Source organism: Halichoerus grypus, chromosome 1 (genome assembly GCF_964656455.1).
Source record: "Halichoerus grypus chromosome 1, mHalGry1.hap1.1, whole genome shotgun sequence".
Taxonomy (NCBI): Eukaryota; Metazoa; Chordata; class Mammalia; order Carnivora; family Phocidae; genus Halichoerus; species Halichoerus grypus.
The window spans coordinates 205,993,903-206,014,410 of record NC_135712.1 but is presented as its reverse complement, the minus strand read 5'-3'; the positions used below and the strand labels follow the sequence as shown (position 1 = coordinate 206,014,410).

The 20,508-nt window shown below is 40.5% G+C and overlaps 3 pseudogenes; all 3 read right to left on the bottom strand.

The window, feature by feature from the left end:
• Window positions 1-213: 213 nt before the first annotated feature.
• LOC118533677 (olfactory receptor 7A17-like) lies at window positions 214-1,636 on the bottom strand (annotated as a pseudogene).
• A 2,352-nt stretch (window positions 1,637-3,988) lies between these two features.
• Window positions 3,989-4,919, bottom strand: LOC118533676 (olfactory receptor 7A5-like; annotated as a pseudogene).
• A 14,148-nt stretch (window positions 4,920-19,067) lies between these two features.
• LOC118533675 (olfactory receptor 7A17-like) lies at window positions 19,068-20,249 on the bottom strand (annotated as a pseudogene).
• Window positions 20,250-20,508: the final 259 nt, after the last annotated feature.

Genomic DNA, 20,508 nt, shown 5'->3' with positions numbered 1-20,508 from the left:
ATGATTACACTGCTATTGAAGTTTCTCAGAACAGAAGATTAATGAAGTGAATTACTTAAATGTATGGAGAAGTTGAATTCAAACAAATGCAAATTCTAGGAAATAAATGGAGCAAATTTTACTTCCAATCTGATAGAAGAATAGCAGTTTCTGGCTCTGAGGCTGTGAGCCCTGCAATCATGGGCACTTCTTCTGCCCCAGGAAGATTGGCCCTCACATCACTGGAACCCCAGTGATTCTTTTCAGAGCCCTCTTTATGTCTCTGTTCCTCAGGCTGTAGATGAAGGGGTTCAGCATGGGCGTGACCACCGTGTACATCACCGAGGCTACTGCATTTGAGTGGGAGCTCTGGGTAGCTGCAGAGCTAAGGTACACTCCTAGGATTGTACAATAAAATAAGGAGACAACTGAAAGGTGAGATGCACAGGTGGAAAATGCTTTATACTTGCCCTGAGCTGATGAGATCCCAAGTATGGAGGAAACTATCTTAGAATAAGAGTAAAGGATCCCAGCGAAAGGACCTCCACACAACAGGACAGCTGCAAAATACATCACCAAGTTATTTAGAAAGGTGTCCGAACAGGCAAGTTGGATCATCTAATGGAGTTCACAAAAAAAGTGGGGGATTTGGAAGTGTGTACAGAAGGAAAACCACAACATCATTAAACTTTGTAACAAGGAATTCAGGATACACATGATCCAAGACATCAGAACCAGCATTCCACAGAGCCGGGGGTTCATGATGATCGTGTAGTGCAGGGGATGACAGATGGCCACAAACTGGTCATAGGCCATCACACTTAGTAAAAAGACGTCCAACCCAGCAAAGAGTATGAGGAAATAAATCTGAGTAATGCAGCTTGCATAGGTGATGACTTTGCTCTCTGTATATTCATCAGCAACTTCGGGATGGTGGTAGAGGTGAAGCAGATGTCTACAAAGGACAGGTTGGAGAGGAAGAAGTACATGGGCGTGTGGAGGTGGGAGTCAGAGCCAACAGCCAAGATGAGCAAGTTTCCAAACACAGTGATCAGGTAATGGAGAGGAAAAGCCCAAATATGAGGGGCTGCAGTTCTAGTTCATTAAATTGTACACTTTAAATATGCAGTTTATTGTGTGTCATTATACTCCAGTGATTTAATAAATTGGGAAAATATCTATGGTGCAACAGAAAGGGTAGGCTCTAGAGCACAGGTAGCTGACTCTCCACTGAAGCGTTGGGAGGGAGCTCTTCTACCAGCAAGGAAAGCAAGTAGTAATTATGGATGTAAGAACAGTGGGATGAAATTCAAATAATTCACATAAATTCATTTAATTCATAAATAGAATAACTTACATACAGAAATGTAGTAATAAGACCATAAATTGACTGAGACAGAACACTCCAGCCACATACAAGACCATGGATGAGCCTTAGAAACACAACATAGAGATTCACACCTGACTCCAGACACGTGAGGAGCCCAGCAGAGATCAGAAATGCTTCCCAGAATATAATGCCATTTGTTCAAAAGGAGATTACTGATGAGGATAACAAAGATAAGAGAAATGCAGCTAGAAGTCCATCTCCTTACAACTCGCAGCCCCTGATAAATCCCTGAGACATGCAGAGGATGACATTCCTCCAGGAACTCATGGCTGTGTTAACGTTGATGTTTTATTAGAGACTAAAAGGAAGCTTATCTTGACAATAGCCAGACCTCTAAGGTCTTCTAAACCTCATGTTCATCATACACAAATTCTTTAGAAACTTACAACATCTCTACCCCCTCCCCCCATAAACTCAAAAGTATATAACCAGTCATCCTCACAGTCCCGTGCAGCTCTTTTTGTCCATGGGTCCTGAACCTTGCTATAATAAAAGCACATTTTTGCATCATAAAATGGCTGAAGAATTCTCTCTTAACCTTTGCACCTGGCGACCCACATCGGTATGATATCCCATTTGACAAGGACAGCCTGTTATACAACAAGAGCTGACTGACACAATAATCCAAGTGAACAGACATGAGGCAATTAGGACATGTGCTGTTTTCTATTTGTGGCACATGATCTGACAAATGAGGAGAGCAGTTGTGATCATTCTGTTATTCAAGTTTATTTCTGATGACTTTATGAACAAGTGACTACATGTGGGCTTCCTTCTGGGTCACTGGGAGGGTTTGAAGGACATGCACGTTTGTGCAGAATAACTGGTGACCCTGAAACACAGGACCAGCAGGACATCCCGCTTTCCTGTGAAGCGTCCTCTGATCATGCAGGGCAAAGAGATTTCTGAGCAGGAAGGAGGTATGAAATGGATGGTGCTGATAGTGTTCATTCACCATCCCTTAGAATTTGTGGCAAATATTATGAAAAGGGAGTCATTTCCTGTACCAATAGTCATATTAGCAGGTAGCAGTGGAAGTTTTAAAGTAGAAACAAGAAGATAATTCAGTGATAAAACATATAAGACACTAACCAACGCTTCACCTCAATGAATAAATAAACCCCCTCAGTTGTGGACACCAATCTTTCATGCTTCAATAAACGATGCACAGCGTGAACTCTGATGTTAAAAAAAAGAAAGAAGAAAGAAAGAAAGAAAGAAAGAAAGAAAGAAAGAAAGAAAGAAAGAAAGAAAGACATATCTTGTGTAGTAACAAAATGAGTGTTTTGAAATTTTACTTTATCATATTTATGATCACCCTTACACTAAGAACATACCAGGTTCATCTATTTATTCAAATATGTCTTTCCGTGTAGAATCCACTGGGAGAGATATGTTTGCTCATCAGAGCTTGCCAGGGGCTATGATGGGCATTCTGGACACTGAGCTGAATCACAGAGTAAAAGCAGGAGACTGGTTAGGAAACACGGGAGCATGTTTGTAGTGTAAGTGCCTGATATTAAGCTTTGGATTTCTGAGGCATCCATTTCAAAGACAACCATGGTGAATAAACATATTGTCAGGTGTGGGAAACAATAACTAGAGAAGCACTCAGGCGGCTCCAGCCATCAAGTACCTCTTCAGAAAACCCTGGGTAACCTCCATACAGACACATGAGTGACCCTGATTTTTCCTTCAGCACCCAATTTCTACTCATATAAAATTCTACAAAAGGGTAAACCCACAAACCCCTAACCACTCTGGCCATGGACCCTAATAAAGGCAGATCCCTCAGGGGAGCTCACTCTCCCCCTCTGAAACCTCTCAAAAAGCCTTTGGGATCCCTTGTGCCCTCCAGGACCTGTGAAAAATACACCTGGTTTTGTTAGAGTTCTCTGATGGGCATTGCTGAGGCATGTCTTGCAATCATGGTAGGAGCCCAAGGGCAGGTGCAGCCACAGCAGAGGCTCTGGTCCGGGAACATCTGTGCGAATGTCCACAAGCACAGGGGTGCAGGGGAGTGTCCAGGCTTTCCTAGCCTGAGCATCCCTGTCAGGAGCCTGAGACATTAAAGGAACAGTGTTAGAGTCCATATTACCAGGAAGAGCAGTGAAGGTAGTGATGTAAAAATCAGACTCAAGGTGAAAACTGGGGTTTTGTATTTTCCTCTACAATAAAGTTATGTGAGGGGCTTAGTGGCCAAGTGTAGTATCTTCCATATGAAGAATATAATTCATGATTATTATTTTAAGAAAGCTAGTGAAAATTTACTTGGCATGACATAAGTCATTTGAAATGAAATTATCTTTAAGAAATCTAACTTGTACCATGTAAGATGCAGAAATTTCCAGGCTTTTGTGATCTGTGGTTGGGGAAAACATTGGGATGCTTTAAAAATGGAGAAAGGGGACACTGTCTGTATATCAGAAAGATTAGAGGCTTAAAAAGTGAGTATTTAAATATATGAAGACAGTTGAATTAAAACAAATGGAAAATCCAGGAAATAAATAGAAGGAACCGATTCTACTGCCACAGCCTGATCAAAGAATAGCAGTTCCAGCTCTGAGGCTATGAGCCCTGAAATCCTGGGCACTTCTTCAGCCCCAGGAAGATTGGCTCTCACATCACTGGAACCCCAATGATTCTTTTCGGAGCCCTCTTTATGTCGCTGTTCCTTAGGCTGTAGATGAAGGGGTTCAGCATGGGTGTGACCACCGTGTACATCACCGAGGCTACTGCACTTGAGTGGGAGCTCTGGGTAGCTGCAGAGCTAAGGTACACACCAAGCATCGTACAATAAAATAAACAGACAACTGAAAGATGAGATGCACAGGTGGACAATGCTTTATATTTGCCCTGAACTGATGATATTCTATGTATAGAGGAAACCATCTCAGAATAAGAGTAAAGGATCCCAGCAAAAGGACCCCCACCCAGCAGGACAGCTGCGAAATACATCACCAAGTTATTAAGAAAGGTGTCAGAACAGGCAATTTGAACCATCTCATTGAGTTCACAAAAAAAGTGGGGGATATGCAAATGTGAACAGAAGGACAGACGCAACATCATTAAACTTTGTAACAAGGAATTCAGGATGCACATGACCCAGGACATCAGAACCAGCAGTCCACAGAGCCCGGGGTTCATGATGATCGTGTAGTGCAGGGGATGACAGATGGCCACAAACCGGGCATAGGCCATCACACTCAGTAAGAAGATGTCCAACACAGCAAAGAGTATGAGGAAATAAATGACTAATGCAGCCTGCATACGTGATGACTTTGCTCTCTTTCTGTATATTCATCAGCAACTTCGGGATGGTGGTAGAGGTGAAGCAGATGTCTACAAAGGACAGGTTGGAGAGGAAGAAGTACATGGGGGTGTGCAGGTTGGGGTCTGTGCTAATGGCCAGGATGATGAGCAGGTTTCCAAACACAGTGATCAGGTACATGGAGAGGAAAAGCCCAAATATGAGGGGCTGCAGTTCTGGTTTCTCTGAAAATCCCAGAAGAAAAAATTCAGAAATTTGTGTATCATTTTCTGGTTCCATGTGGTGGAGGTGACTTCTGGAAAAGAGGGAAATAACATGATTGATATTCACACAACTTGCATTACTCACAGATTTGAAATGGTACATTTTATATTTTGCAGTCCAGACATTGTTTATTTTTTATTGTTTTTGTTTTTGTTTTTAAGTGCGTTCCATGCCGGGCATGGAGCCCAACGTGGTGCTTGTACTCAAGACCCTAGATAAGACCTGAGCTGAGGGCGCCTGGGTGGCTCAGTCAGTTAAGCATCTGCCTTCAGCTCCGGTCATTATCCCAGGGTTCTGGGATCAAGCCCTGCTTCAGGCTCCCTACTCAGTGGGGAGTCTGCTTCTCCCTCCCCCACTCCTGGCTCTTGCTCTCTCTCTCAAATAAATAAATAAAACAAAACAAAACAAAACAAAAACAAAAACAAAAACCCAAGCTGAGATCAAGGGTCAGATGCTCATTGGATCTATCCAACCAGACGTCCTCTAAAATAATTTTTAAGAAGTTGTATATGGATATGGTCCCCTTTAGAGGATCTCCTCTGCCACATTTGGTATTTTTTTTTAATTAGCTTCTTTCCTAAGAAATCATATATTTTATAGTTTTACTAAGAAATTCTTCAAATATTTCAGGAATATATATTGATTGCCAACGGTGTTTCAGGCACTACCTAAGCAGTGAGCATAGGCTACTTAAGAACAAAAGTCCCTACAGTGATGGAGAAAGAATGTATAAGAAATAAGAGAATTGCACACCTTTGCAGATGGTGAGGGGTGCTAGGAAGAAAAGGAAAACAGGGATAAAGCAGAGATTGAATAGAACATTCTATTTTCATTGTTGTATGGAAGTGTGTGCCTGGAAGAGAGAACGGCCAGTGCAAAGGCCCCGAGGAAGGTACTTGTTTCCAAGGTTCAAGTCAAAGAAGCAAAGCCAGTGCTGCAAGGGGAATGAGCAGGAGGGAGACTGAGGAGAGAGGCTGTCAGACATGCTGAGCAGGGAAGTGGCCTCTCTGCTACCTCTGAACCCTCAAGGCACAAGACTTCCTTGTCCATTTGTCCACACTGCCTCTCCCACTGTATTCATCATGTTGCAAAGGCATCCCATGAATTGAACAAGATCCCCTTCTTAGTGGCCTCTCTTGATCGAGTTCTGGCCCCTGTGTTGTGTCACCTTGGGATTTATGAGTCCTGGCACCCTGTTGTGGGGACTGCTCACACTCTACAGTCACACACACAGGACACCGTGGCCTCCTGGGTTGTGTTATTCCCCTGTCTTTCTCAGCGCCACCATCCTGGTTATGCTAGGAATGTATCCAACCCAAGTATGCCAGGTAAGTGATCATTCCCCTACAAAATGCAGAAATGGCTTCCAGAAATGCCAATTCTTACTCCTCCCATGGACAAGTAGATTTGGGGCTCTATATTGGGATAAGCATTTTCTGCTGTATATTTCACAAATGTTTAAAAAAAAAGAATCTGTTTAAGAAGTGGAAAGACAAAGAGTGAGGGGGAAGGGGCAACAAAATGAATGAGGGAGAAGCATAAGCCAGGTACCCCTGAGAGACTGTGAGGAAGAATAATCTCCCTTGTTTTTGGCAGCTTTGCAGCCCTGATTACATCCCCTGATGCCCAACGAAAATAATATGAGGACAAATTAAACTCATCTGAAAGACAAAAGTAGTGATATATTTATAAAATCAAAAATCTTACCTAAGATAGACCCAAGGGGAAAAAAATGAGCAAAGGGAAAACCAACACTTCACAAAGAAAGTATACACAATAAAACAAAAGGTGGGCATTTGAAATATCAAGCATAGAAGATGTATTTTTCATGTGCCTCCTCTATAACTATTTGGCCAATTCATTTCTATGTGGTCTGATAGGGGATGAGGTTAACCCCTTTCTCCCTTTATTATGTGGCATCCTTTCATTGATAGTCTTGGGCTTTGGATATTGATCTCTCTTGACAAACCTGACGAGCACACTTTAATGCTCATTCTGGATTGCATCCAATGTGCAAAGGTATACCCAGACCATGCTCTATATGTCCTGCTGATTTATGACAGTCTATCTTTATACCAGACAATTTGCTTCATATGATTATGGTTGAGAGCATTATGTTATCCATACATTTATACTGTTGTACTCCGTCTTCAATGCTATATTGCAACATGCAAAAGAGAAAGGACCTCACCTTCTTTGTTTTTGTCACAAGGTATGTGAATATATGGTTTTAATATAAAAGATCGAAGAAGATGAAATGCTATAGGATAAAAAACTGAAGGTATACTGAAACCAGGTTTAAAGGAGTACCTTCAAAACGAGTGTCCTATGCAAAATTATATGAAAAATAAAAGCTAAATGAAATAGGATGTGAAATAACAATCACTAATAATATCAACATGGGTTAATAATTAAATTGTCAAAGGCCAACTCTATACAAAAGAATGAAACTCAACCATTCTCTAACACCATACACAAAGATAAACTCTAAATGGATGAAAGACCTCAATGTGAGACAGGAATCCATCAAAAACCTAGAGGAGAACATAGGCAGTAACCTCTTCGACATCGGCCACAGCAACTTCTTTCAAGATACATCTCCAAAGGCAAGAGAAACAAAAGCAAAAATTAACTTTTGGGACTTCATCAAGATAAAAAGCTTCTGCACAGCAAAGGAAACAGTCAACAAAACAAAGAGGCAACCCACAGAATGGGAGAAGATATTTGCAAATGACACTACAGACAAAGCGCTGATTTCCAAGATTTATAAAGAACTTCTCAAACTCAACACCCAAAAAACAAATAATCAAGGTCAATAAATGGGCAGAAAACATGAAGAGACACTTCTCCAAAGAAGACATACAAATGGCTAACAGACACATGAAAAAGTGATCATCATTATTAGCCATCAGGGAAATTCAAATCAAAACCACATTGAGATAGCACCTTATACCAGTTAGAATGGCAAAAATGGACAGGGCAAGGAACAGCAAATGTTGGAGAGGTTGTGGAGAGAGGGGAACCCTCTTAGACTGTTGGTGGGAATGCAAGTTGGTACAGCCACTTTGGAAAACAGTGTGGAGGTTCCTCAAAATGTTAAAAATAGAGCTACCCTATGACCCAGCAATTGCACTACTGGGTATTTACCCTTAAGATACAGATGTAGTGAAAAGAAGGGCCACATGCACCCCAATGTTCATAGCAGCAATGTCCACAATTAGCCAAACTGTGGAAAGAGCCCAGATGTCCTTCAACAGATGAATGGATAAAGAAGATGTGGTCCAGGGCGCCTGGGTGGCTCAGTTGGTTAAGCGACTGCCTTCGGCTCAGGTCATGATCCTGGAGTCCTGGGATCGAGTCCCACGTCGGGCTCCCTGCTCAGCAGGGAGTCTGCTTCTCTCTCTGACCCTCCCCCCTCTCATGCTCTCTCTCTCTATCTCATTCTCTCTCTCAAATAAATAAATAAAATCTTTAAAAAAAAAAAAAAAGAAGATGTGGTCCATATATACAATGGAATATTACTCAGCCATCAGAAAGGATGAATACCCAACTTTTGCATCAACATGGATGGGACTGGGGAGATTATGCTAAGTGATATAAGTCAAGCAGAGAAAGTCAATTATCATATGGTTTCACTTATTTGTGGAACATAAGGAATAGCATGGAGGACATCAGGAGAAAGAAGGGAAAAATGAAGGGGGGGAAATCAGAGGAGGAGATGAACCATGAGAGACTATGAACTCTGAGAAACAAACTGAGGGTTTTAGAGGGGAGGTGGGTGGGGGGATGGGTTAGCCCAGGGATGGGCATTAAGGAGGGCACATACTGCATGGAGCACTGGGTGTTATATGCAAACAATAAATCATGGAACACTAAAAAAAAAAAAAAAAAAAAACTAATGATGTACTGTATGGTGACTAACATAACATAATAATAAAAAAATAAATGAAAAAAATTTTAAAAATTAAAAATATATAAACTGAAAAACAAATAAATAAATAGTCAAAGGCCTACACACAAAAGAATATAATATATAATGCTCCTAGAATGCTCAGTTTTTATTTGTTAAATGAGTCAGGAATTAGGTCTCAGTGTATAAGGATATTTACCACATGGCAAGGTTGTATTTCATTTCGGTGGGGAAAGTTTGAATTGCTAATTAAATGCTGGCATAAAGGGGTATATGTCTTGAAGATTATAAAATCAATCCCCTCCCTCAAATTTTACAAAGAACCAGAGGGATTATGACCTCAGTGTAAGTGTAACCATACAATATATTAAAACACCAAGAAAACTACATATTGGGCACCTGGGTGGCTCAGTCTGTTAAGTGTCTGCCTTCGGCTCGGGTCATGATCTCAGGGTCCTGGGATTGAGCCCCATGTCTGGCTCCCTGCTCAGAGGGGATCTGCTTCTCTCTCTCCCTCCTCCTGCCCCTCCCCCTGCTCTCTGTTTCTCTCTCTCTTTCTCTCAAATAAATAAGTAAAATCTTAAAAAAAAAGAAAATTACATATAAAATTTAAAGGTGGGCAACACCGCTTAAATAAGCCAAGAAACTCAGAAGAAAGAAGGTAGATATATTTAAATTAAATTTAAAATTTTTATGGTCCAAATATGTTCCAAACATCCATTGAGAAGCAATGATCTGACTATATCATTTGAAATACTGATAATGTTTTAAAAATAAAGAGAAAAAGAGAATAACATATGGGCATATAATAATAAAGGCCAATCAGAATGGTCATCAAATATCTGAAGTTTGCTGAAATTGAGGGATAGTTTAAGAAAACAACAAGAAACATTCTATCACCTAGTAGCCTGGGGAACAAACTTAAATTGTTTGTGGTTGGAACTTTTAAACTGGTGGCCAAGGAGTTAACTCTGAATTTGCTGGCAGGAAAGTAAGTGTTACAAGGTTGAAGGCAGAACCTGAAGGCAGCTGTGTTCCAAATACTGATATTCTCTTTTTTTTTTTTTAAAGATTTTATTTATTTATTTGAGAGAGAGAGAGAGCGCAAGAGGGGGTAGGGTTAGAGGGAGAAGCAGACTCCCCGCCGAGCAGGGAGCCCGATCTGGGACTCGATCCCGGGACTCGATCCCGGGACTCCGGGATCATGACCTGAGCCGAAGGCAGTCGCTTAACCAACTGAGCCACCCAGGCGCCCCCAAATACTGATATTCTTTACCTCAGGGTTTCTCTGTCTCTGCACATGGACATTCTGGCCAGATCCTGCCCTGGGGTAGGGTGTGTCCTGTGCATTGTAGGCTGTTTAGATATTCCTGTCCTCCACGCACCCCTCTCCAGTGTGACAGGCAAAGCTGGCTCCAGACAGTGATCAATAACCCCCCCAGGGGACCAAATCACACCCAATTACAACCACGCATTGAGTGTCTCAACATACTTTTTCTAGCCTTGTTATAATAGTTTAATAATAATATTTAATAAAATAATAAAATATTTAATAATAATATTTAATAAAAATAACATCCAGTTAGAACCCTACATTGAATTTAATAATGTCATTGAATTTAATAACATACTTTCTCTAGCATTGCTATAATAGTAATTGAATAATAAAGAATATGAAAGACCATCAAAAATGTGAGTAGCAGTTACTCTGTGATATTGATATTAGCACTAATAATACATTAATTACTTAATCAAGCAAACAAACACAAGGATCTCCTGCTCTGGGCTAAGTTGAATTGGCTCTCACATGGTGATGGGTCAGTGTTCTTGGCTTCCAGTCTCTCTGACCGTGTCATCCATGGTCCACTGGGGTGTTGGACTCACCTGGCTGGGGTGTCTGGCAGGAAGGTCACCTTGTGGAAGTCTGAATTCCTCCCTGGACAGCAGATGATAGAGACGAAAGCTCTGTCCTCAGCTGAGACAGCAGGAAGGAGTGAAGCACTGGCCCCCAGCCAGAATTAGGACTCGGAACAAGCAGACAAGAAACATGGCCCTTCTTGTCCAAGGACTGGAGACGAGGAGGTATTTACAGCTCCCTGTATCTGGTCATTAGACACACTTCCCTCTTGTGATTCCAGCCTGGATCCCAAGTGGAAAACTGCTTTGCACACAAAGAAATTTCTGTAATGAATCTCTGTTCCCAAGAGACCTGTTTAGAAGTAGTGAATCCAGTTTTTTTTTTTTTTAAGTTTTTATTTAAATTCCAGTTGTTTTCTTTTACTCCCTTTCTCTGAACTTGCCCCCTTCCTGATGTGTGAATCTCCTAGCATCTTATCCCAGCCCGAAGTTATAATTTTCTCCAAGTCTATGACCGAGTAACCTGCCCAGATTAGGTCTCTTTATCTTCAAAGCATTGACATGTGGTGGGGACCCGGCCCTGCTGTCTCCTGACAGGGTCTATTTTTCTTTTCAATAATGCAGCGAAGCTGGTTTGTTGTTGAAAACTGACCCCCGACTTGCAGAGCCAAAGTGTAACGGGAAGGCAGAGTTTGGGATAAAGAACACTAGCTTTATTGCTTTGCCAGGCAAAGGAGGCTGCAGCAGGCTAGGCCCTTCAAAAACCTGCAAGCCCAGCCAGGAGGAAGGGGCTGGGGTTTTATAGGGAAATACAGGATCTAGCTGGTTTTGACAGGAATTGTGTACTTGCTGCCAGCCTCCATTGTCATGTCTTCAGGGTGGTACCCAGTTCTTAAAGCAAAAGGCTGAAAAGAGAGGAGGTGACATTTGTGGAAAAGAAGAAAAAGGATATTTTAAAATTGAGCTTTGTTGAAACATTAGTGCAGCCATTTGTATTTTTGTTCAACTTTTTGCTGTTAATTGGTTTCAGATTTTATTATGTTATGTTAATCACCATACATTACATCATTAGTTTTTGCTGTAGCGTTCCATGATTCATTGTTTGCGTATAACACCCAGTGCTCCATTCAGTACGTGCCCTCTTTAATACCCCTCACCAGGCTAACCCATCCTCCCACCCCCCTCCCCTCTAGAACCCTCAGTTTGTTTTTCAGAGTCCATAGTCTCGTGGTTCATCTCTCTCTCCGATTTCCCCCCCATGCAGGAATGGTGCTTGGCGGCATCTAGTGATCTGCCCCAAGTTCATATTCAAGTATGTGTTGGGCTTTGAGTGTGATTCTCTCAGAATGCTTCTAGTTCCCAAGCTCTGGGGCAGGGGTTTTCAACCAGAAATGAATTTTTGCCTCAGGATGTCTGGTAATGTCTCATGCTTTGAACACCTACATCCACAAGAAAAGAGCCTCCAAAAATAGAATTACGCTGTCCCAAATGTCAAAGGGAACACGTGAGAAAATCTTTTCTAGACCAGCACTTCTTCAACTTCAAATTGTCTACAAGGTGTCCATGAATCCACACAGATCCCATTACAAATGCAGAATCTGATCACGGTCTTATGTAGCTCAGATTCTGCATTTCTAGCAAGCTCGCAGGTGATGTTGATGTTAGTTAGGGTCCTGGTCTGTGGACCACTGTTTGATTAGCAAAGCTGTGATCGTGTGTTAGGTGTAGGTAGTTTTATGTATTCTGCACCAAAAATCATTGCTTGTAATTTTGAAGGAATAGGGTATTCACTCATTCTAGAGACTGTGTAAATTCTGTGTTTGTTTCTTTTATATGCTGTTCCTCCAGTGACACATATTAAAACACTTATGAAAAAAACTTTGAAAAGCAGAATAAGGGCCTCCCAAATATGTGCACACCCTAAACCTCAGGACCTATGCACATGTTATTGTTTGTAGCAAGGGAGAATTAAGGTGGCAGATTGAACAGAGTTGCTAATCAACTTATACTCAGATGAAATATCAGCTAGGGTTGGAGAAACTGGAAACACTGTGTACTGTTGGTGAATATGCATGTTGGTGAAGCCACTGTGGAATACAGCATTAATTAAAAATAGAGTTAACATGTGATCCTGTATTTGCATTTCTGGATGTTTACCCAAGGAAAACAAAAACATTAATTGGAAAAGATGCATGCACCCGTATGTTTATTTGCAGCAATATTTACAATGTTCTACAGATGGAAACAACCAATGGATATATGTATATATACATATACATACATATATGTATATATATACCACATCTTCTTTATCCATATATCCATATATAAAATGACATTTATACACACACACACACAACACACACACACACACACACACACACACACACACACACACATATATAATGGCAATGCAATATACATGGCAAGATTTCACTCTTTGTTATGCCTGAGTAATATTCCATTTTGTTATATATATATATATAATAAATGCATACGTATTTACTTATATATAAAAATTTATATATAAATACAAATTTATAATATATGATATTAATATATAATACTAATATATAAATCATAAATTTATAATATATGATATATAAAATATATATCTATTTAATATATAAATAAAATGGAATATTACTCAGGCATGACAAAGAATGAAATCGTGCCATTAGCAATGAGGTGGATAGAGCTAGAGTGTATTATGCTAAGCAAAATAAGTCAGTCAGAGAAATACAAATACCATATGATCTCACTCATGTGTGGAATTTAAGAAATAAAACAAATGAACAAAGGGAAAAAGAGAGAGAGGCAACCCAAGAAAGTCTTTTTTTTTTTAAGTTTTTATTTATTTATTTGAAAGAGAGTGAGAGAGAGAGAGAGAGCATAAGAGGGGGAAGGTCAGAGGAGAAGCAGACTCCCTGCTGTGCAAGAACCCCGATGTGGGACTTGATCCCAGGACTCTGGATCATGACCTGAGCCGAAGGCGGACGCTTAACACACTGAGCCACCCAGGCGCCCCCATGAAACAGAGTCTTAACTATAGAAAACAAACCAGAGGGGGGGATGGGGCTGGGGGAGAATGGGTGAAACATGTGATGGGGATTAAGGAGGGCAGTTGTGACGAGCATCGTATGATGTACGGAAGTGTTGAATCATTATACTGTATCCCTGAAACTATAAAACACTGTATATTAATTATACCTCAATTAAAAATTTTTTAAAGAAGAAATAAAAAATGAATTTAAAAAAGATGAAAAGATAAAAAGATTAGCTATGATTGTCCAGGTGGGACAAACATAATCACAGCAGTCCTCCAACGTTGAGGGAGACAAAACCTATGGTGTCAGAGAGACTGAAAATGCTGCCCTGCTGTTTCTGAAGGTGGAGGAAGAGCCGTGAGCCCAGGAATGCAGGTGGCCAGCAAGAGAGACTGGAATTGGAAAGGAAACAGATCCTTCCTTGAGCCTCTAGAAGGAGCTCAACCCTGCAGAAATGTTGCTATTAGCCAGATGAGACTCCTTCCAAGCTTCTGACTGCAGAACTGTAAGAGCATGTATGTGTTTGTTTTAAGGAACTAGTGTGGGGATATTTTACAGCAGCAGGAGGAATCTCATATGGACATAGTCATAAAATTATTTGGGAAAAATGAATTTAGGCCTCTCAATTCCTTCATCAGTTTCCCTTGGATAAGGGCAATTTATATAAAAAAAAAAAAACCCACAGTAGATAGAAAGGAAATTTTAATTTGATTTGGAGCTATTCTGCCCCATCAGCTGGTACAGTGAATTCTTTGTGGCATAAATATGAGAGTGGTTTGACTCTGAGACATAGGAAAGGTACTCATGATCAAAGTGAAAGTCTCTCATTGTAATTTAAATCTTTGTCTGTATTTCTGCATCCTTTTATTTCATGTACATTCAAAAGTTCATTCTTTTCAGTGCTATCCTCTCCAGCTTTCTCAAGATTCCTATCAACATAAAAGATGAAATCATAAATGCATCTGTGTATGTACACATGACAAGCTTATTTGAAAGAAAATGTATGCAAACACACTCATATCCAAGACACAACCATTACCCTCAAACGTTTCATTGAGGTAAAATAGGACGTTCCACACGTTTTACTCATTCCCCACAACGTCCATATGAAGTTATGTTTAGAATCCCCCATTACCTTCAGAAATAGGGAATATGATGCTCAGGATCATTAAATTTTAGTAATTACCTAGCAAAGCAGTTAAAACATACATACAGTCTTAAATCATATACAAATAGAAACTTGCAACATGTACTCTTCATTTTTTATGTAGGTCCTTGAATTCACCAATGTGTACACTTCACATAGGCAGGTTATTGTGTATAATTATACTCCAATGATTTATTCAGTGGAACAAATCTAATGGTGCATGGCTATTGGTAGGATCTTGAGCACAGGTAGCTGATTCTCACTTAAGAGGGGTGGGAGATAACACTTCTAATGGGGAAGAAAGCCAAGTGTTAATTATGGATGTATGAACAACAGAATTGAATTTACATAATTCACAGGATAAACCATTTTTTTTTCTATGAGTAGGAGATTAACCTACATATGGAAAGGTAGTAATAAAAACCCGTAAGTTGGTTGAGATAGAAGAACACTACAGCCACACACAACATCATGGATGAGTTTAGAAAAAGAATCTAGACATTCACACCTGACTCCAGATCCGTGCGGACCCAGCAGAGATCAGAAACGGTCCCCAGCATATAATTCCAGTTGATTGTAAAGGTATTATGATATCCCATTTGACAAGGACAAGCTATCATACAACAAGAGTTGACTGACAATAATCCAAGTGAACAGACCTGAGACAATTACAACACGTGGTCCTTTTTACTTGTGGCATATCTGACCTTAAGGAGAGCAGGCATAATCATTCTCTTATTCAAGTTTACTTCCAATGACTTTATGAACAAGTGACTATACGTGGGTTCCTTTCTGGGTTTCTGGGAGAATATAAGAACTGGTGAGACATCCAGCTCTCCTATGAAGCGTCCTCTGATCATGCAGGTGGAAGAAATTTCTCAGCAGGAAGGAGGTACAAAATGGATGATGCTGATACTGTTCATTCACCATCGCTTGGCATTTTTGACAACTATTAGGAAAAAGGGGTTATTTCCTGTTACAATAAAAGAGCCATATTACCAGGTAGCATTGGAAGTTTTCAAGTAGATAGAGGAAAATAACTCGCCAATAAACATAGAACACACAAAGCAATCCTTCACCTCAATGAATAAACCCCCTCAGTTGTGGACACCAGTCTTCTTTGCTTCAATAAATCAATGCACAGGAAAAAGAAATATTTTGGTTAGTAAGAAAATGAGGAGTTTGAAATGTTGCACCTTCCTATTTCTTAAATATTTTAATTTTTTAAAATTTCAGTATAATTAACATACAGTGTAATATTAGCTTCAGGTATACAATATAGTGATTCAGCAATCTTCTACATTATAGTGCTCATGATAATAATCGTACTCTTAACCCCATCACCTATTTCACCCATTCCCCCACTCAGCTCCCCTCTGGCAACAACTACTTTGTTCTCCATCTCTCATTGTTTTGTTTCTTAAATCCCACATATAAAGGATGCCTATGTGGCTCAGTTGGGTAAGCATCTGCCTTCAGCTCAGGTTATGATCCTAGGGTCCTGGGATTGAGCCCCACATTGGGCTCCCCGCTCAGCGGGGAGTCTGCTTCTCCCTCTCCCTCTGCCACTCCCTCTCCCTCTGCCATTCCCACTGGTTGTTCTCTCTCTCACTCAAATATATGGATAAAATAATTTAAGAAAAGTCCACATATGAGTGAAATTATATGGTATTTGTCTTTCTCTGACTAACTGATTTCACTTAACATTATACCCTCTAGATCCATCCATGTTCTAAATGCTTACATCAAAATAAAAAGTTTCTACACAGCAAAGGAAACAGTCAACTGTTGGGTTTGGCCAGCAAACCCTGAGACAGTGAATGAAAAGATTACTCTAGATACCTTAGTAGGAGAAAGGAGAGGGCTGGGGACCAGATGCTCTAGTGGCAAAAGGTCTCAAACCAGATTCTGCCTCCACCTTTATTATGAATGTTATCAATATAACAAGGGAATAAGAAAAATAAGAAGGAATGTGAAGCTGTAATAATCAAGACAGTGGCATTGGGAGTATCGTGTGAATAAAACAAGCTGTGCTTGAGGTGGACATGTTTCTCCTAAGTCAAGCATTTACTCCCTGGATGAGTGCATTGAGCCGCAATGAGAATCTGGCTGTTTTCAGCCCAGAAACCCTAAAGGGGCCCAGTTTTCCAGACACTCCTTCTTTGCTTTTCAACCAGTCTCATCCAGGGAGGCATGTGTTTATTAAATCTTCTTTAGCCAGACACTATGAATTCCCACAGGCAACAAAACAAAAAGACCACCCACTGAATGGGAGAAGATATTTGCAAATTATACATCCAATAAGGGATTAATATCCAAAATATGTAAAGAACTTATATAAATCAACACCAAAAAAATAATAATATTTCAATTAAAAAATGGCCAGAAGACATGAACACAAATATCTCCAAAGAAGACATCAGGATGATCAACAGACACACGAAAAGAAGACATCCAGATGATCAACAGACACATGCTCAACATCACTCATCATCAGGGAAATGCAAATCAAAATCACAATGAGATATCACCTCACACCTCTCAGAATGGCTAAAATTAACAACACTGGAAACAACAGATGTTGGTGAGGATGTGGAGAAAGGGGAACTCTCTTGCACTATCAGTGGGAATGCAAACTGGTGCCTCCACTCTGAAAAATAGTATGGAGGTTTCTCAAAAAATTAAAAATAGAACTACCTTTTGATCCAGGGAATCACACTCCTGGGTATTTACCCACAGAAAATGCATCTTCACATTTGAGGTCATCTCTGACACTAAGAACATATCAGGTCAATCTATTCAAATTTTTCTTTCCATGTAGACTCCACTGGGAGATATATTTTTTCTAATCACTGTTTACCAGTGGCCATGTTAGGCAATGGGGACACCTAGGTGAATAATAGCAAAAAAAAAAAAAAAGAAGAGTAGTTTTAATGCACAGTAGCAAGTTTGTAGAGAAAATGCCTGACATTTAGATTTTGATTTCTGAGGCATCCATTTCAAGGACAACCATGTTGAATAAATATGTCAGGTGTGGGACACTATTACCGGAGAAGGACTCAGGTGGCCCCACCTGTGAAGTACCTCTTCAGAAAGCCCTGGAAAATCCCAATACTGACACATGAGTAATCATGCTTTCCCTCTGTGCCAGAGTTTCACTCTTATGCTTTAAACTTGTCAATAAAGAGTGAACCTGCCAACCATTAGCCACTCTGCTCATGGACCTCAATAAAGGCAGGGCTCCAGTTGTAGGCTGTCTCTCTCTTGCTCTGATTCTCTGCCCCCCTATACCTTTCTGGCTCTGCCCTCCAGGACCTGTGAGTAATAAACCTAGTTTTATTAGAGTTCTCTGATGGTTGATGCTGAGGTGTGTCTTGCAATCACAATAACCCAAGGGCAGGTGCAGCCACAGCAGAGGCTCTGGTCAGGGAAGCATCTGTAGGAATGTCCACAAACACAAGGGTGCAGGGGAGTGCCCGGGCTTTCCTAGCCTGAGCATCCTTGTAAGTAGCCAGAGACTTAAAGGGAACAATGTTAGAGTCCACATTATAAGGAAGAAGAGTGAAGGTAGTGATGTAAAAAGATGGACAGACTTTAGGTGAAAACTGTGGCTTTGTATTTTCATCTACATTAAAGTTATGTAAAGGGTATAGTTGCCAATTATAGTTTCTTCCAAATGAAGAATATAACTCATGATTATTGTCTTGGGAAATCTAAGGAAAACTTATTTGGCTTGGTATAAGTCATTTGAAATGAAATTATTTTTAAGAAATCTAACTTGCCACATATAAGATATAGAAATTTCCCACTATTTTTGACCAAGATGAGGAAAATATTGGGATCATATGAAAATGGACAAAGGGAAAACTGTGTGTATATCAGACAGAGCAGAAGCTTAAAAAAGTAAGAAGGGCACGTGATCTGATGAACACTGGGTGTTATACACAACTAATGAATCATTGAACACTACACCAAAAACTAATGATGTACTATATGTTGGCTAATTGAACTTAATTTAAAAAAAAGAAAGTGAGTGACTTAAATGTATAGAGAAGTTGAATTGAAACAAATGGAAGTTTCAGGGAATATATAGAAGGAGCAGATTCTACTCCCACAGCCTGTTCAAAAAATGGCAGTTCATGGCTCTGAGGATGTGAGCCCTGCAATCATGGGCACTTCTTCAGCCCTAGGACAATTTGCTCTTACATCACTGGAACCCCAGTGATTACTTTCAGAGCCCTTTTTATGTCTCTGTTCCTCAGGCTGTAGATGAAGGGGTTCAGCATGGGCGTGACCACCGTGTACATCACCGAGGCTCCTGCACCCAAGTGTGAGCTCTGGGGAGCAGCAGAGCTAAGGTACACCCCCAGGACCGTACAATAAAATAAGGAGATAACCGAGAGGTGAGACGCACAGGTGGAAAATGCTTTATACCTGCCCTGGGCTGATGAGATCCCAAGCACGGAGGAAACTATCTTACAATAAGAGTAAAGGATCCCAGTGAGGGGACTGCCAGCCAGCAGCATAATTGCAATATACATCACAATGTCATTAAGAAAGGTGTCCAACTCTGAAAAACAAACTGAGGGTTCTAGAGGGGAGGGGAGTGGGAGGATGGGTTAGCCTGGTGTTGGGTATTAAAGAGGGCACGTTCTGCATGGAGCACTGGGTGTTGTGCACAAACAATGAATCATGGAACACTACATCAAAAACTAATGATGTAACGTATGGTGATTAACATAACAATAAAAAATTTTTTTAAAAAAGAGAAAGGTGTCCAAACAGGCAAGTTAGACCACCTGATTGATTTCACAGAAAAAGTGGGAGATTTCCACCAATATACAGAAGGACAGCCATGACACCATTAAGCTTTGTAATAAGGAATTCAGGGCACTCATGATCCAGGACACCAAAACCAGCAGTCCACAAAGCTGGGGGTTCATGATGACCATGTAGTGCAGGGGGTGACAGATGGCCACGAATCGGTCATAGGCCATCACAGCCAGGAGAAAGGAGTCCAATCCTGCTAAGAGTAGGAATAAGTATATTTGAGTGATGCAGTCTTCATAGGTTATAACTCTGCTCTGAGTCTGGATGTTCCACAGCATCTTGGGGATCATGGTAGAGGTGAAGCAGATGTCTACAAAGGACAGATTGGCCAGGAAGAAGTACATGGGGGTGTGGAGGTGGGAGTCAAAACTGACAGCCATGATGATGAGCAAGTTTCCAAACACAGTGATCAGGTACATGGAGAGGAAAAGCCCAAATACAACTGGCTACAATTCTGGTTCCTCTGAAAATCCCAGAAGAAGAAACTCTGAAATTCCTGTATAATTTCTTGGTTCTATGGGGTCGAGGTGACTACCAGGGAAAAAAAATAACATGACTAATTTTTTCAGTAATGAACATTATAAATATCATTGAAATTATACAATTTCTATTTTACATTCAAAAGTGAATATACATAGTTTTTGTATGGAACTTGTCCCCTGTTGGGATGGCCCCCCTCATGCCAGCTCTGAATAGAAATGCACATCCCACACATGGCCTTTTCACTAAGTACTCTTGTGTTCTATACTTTCAATGAGAAATTCTGTCACATGTTTGAGGAATAAACTTGAGTACTGACTAACCTCCAGGCAA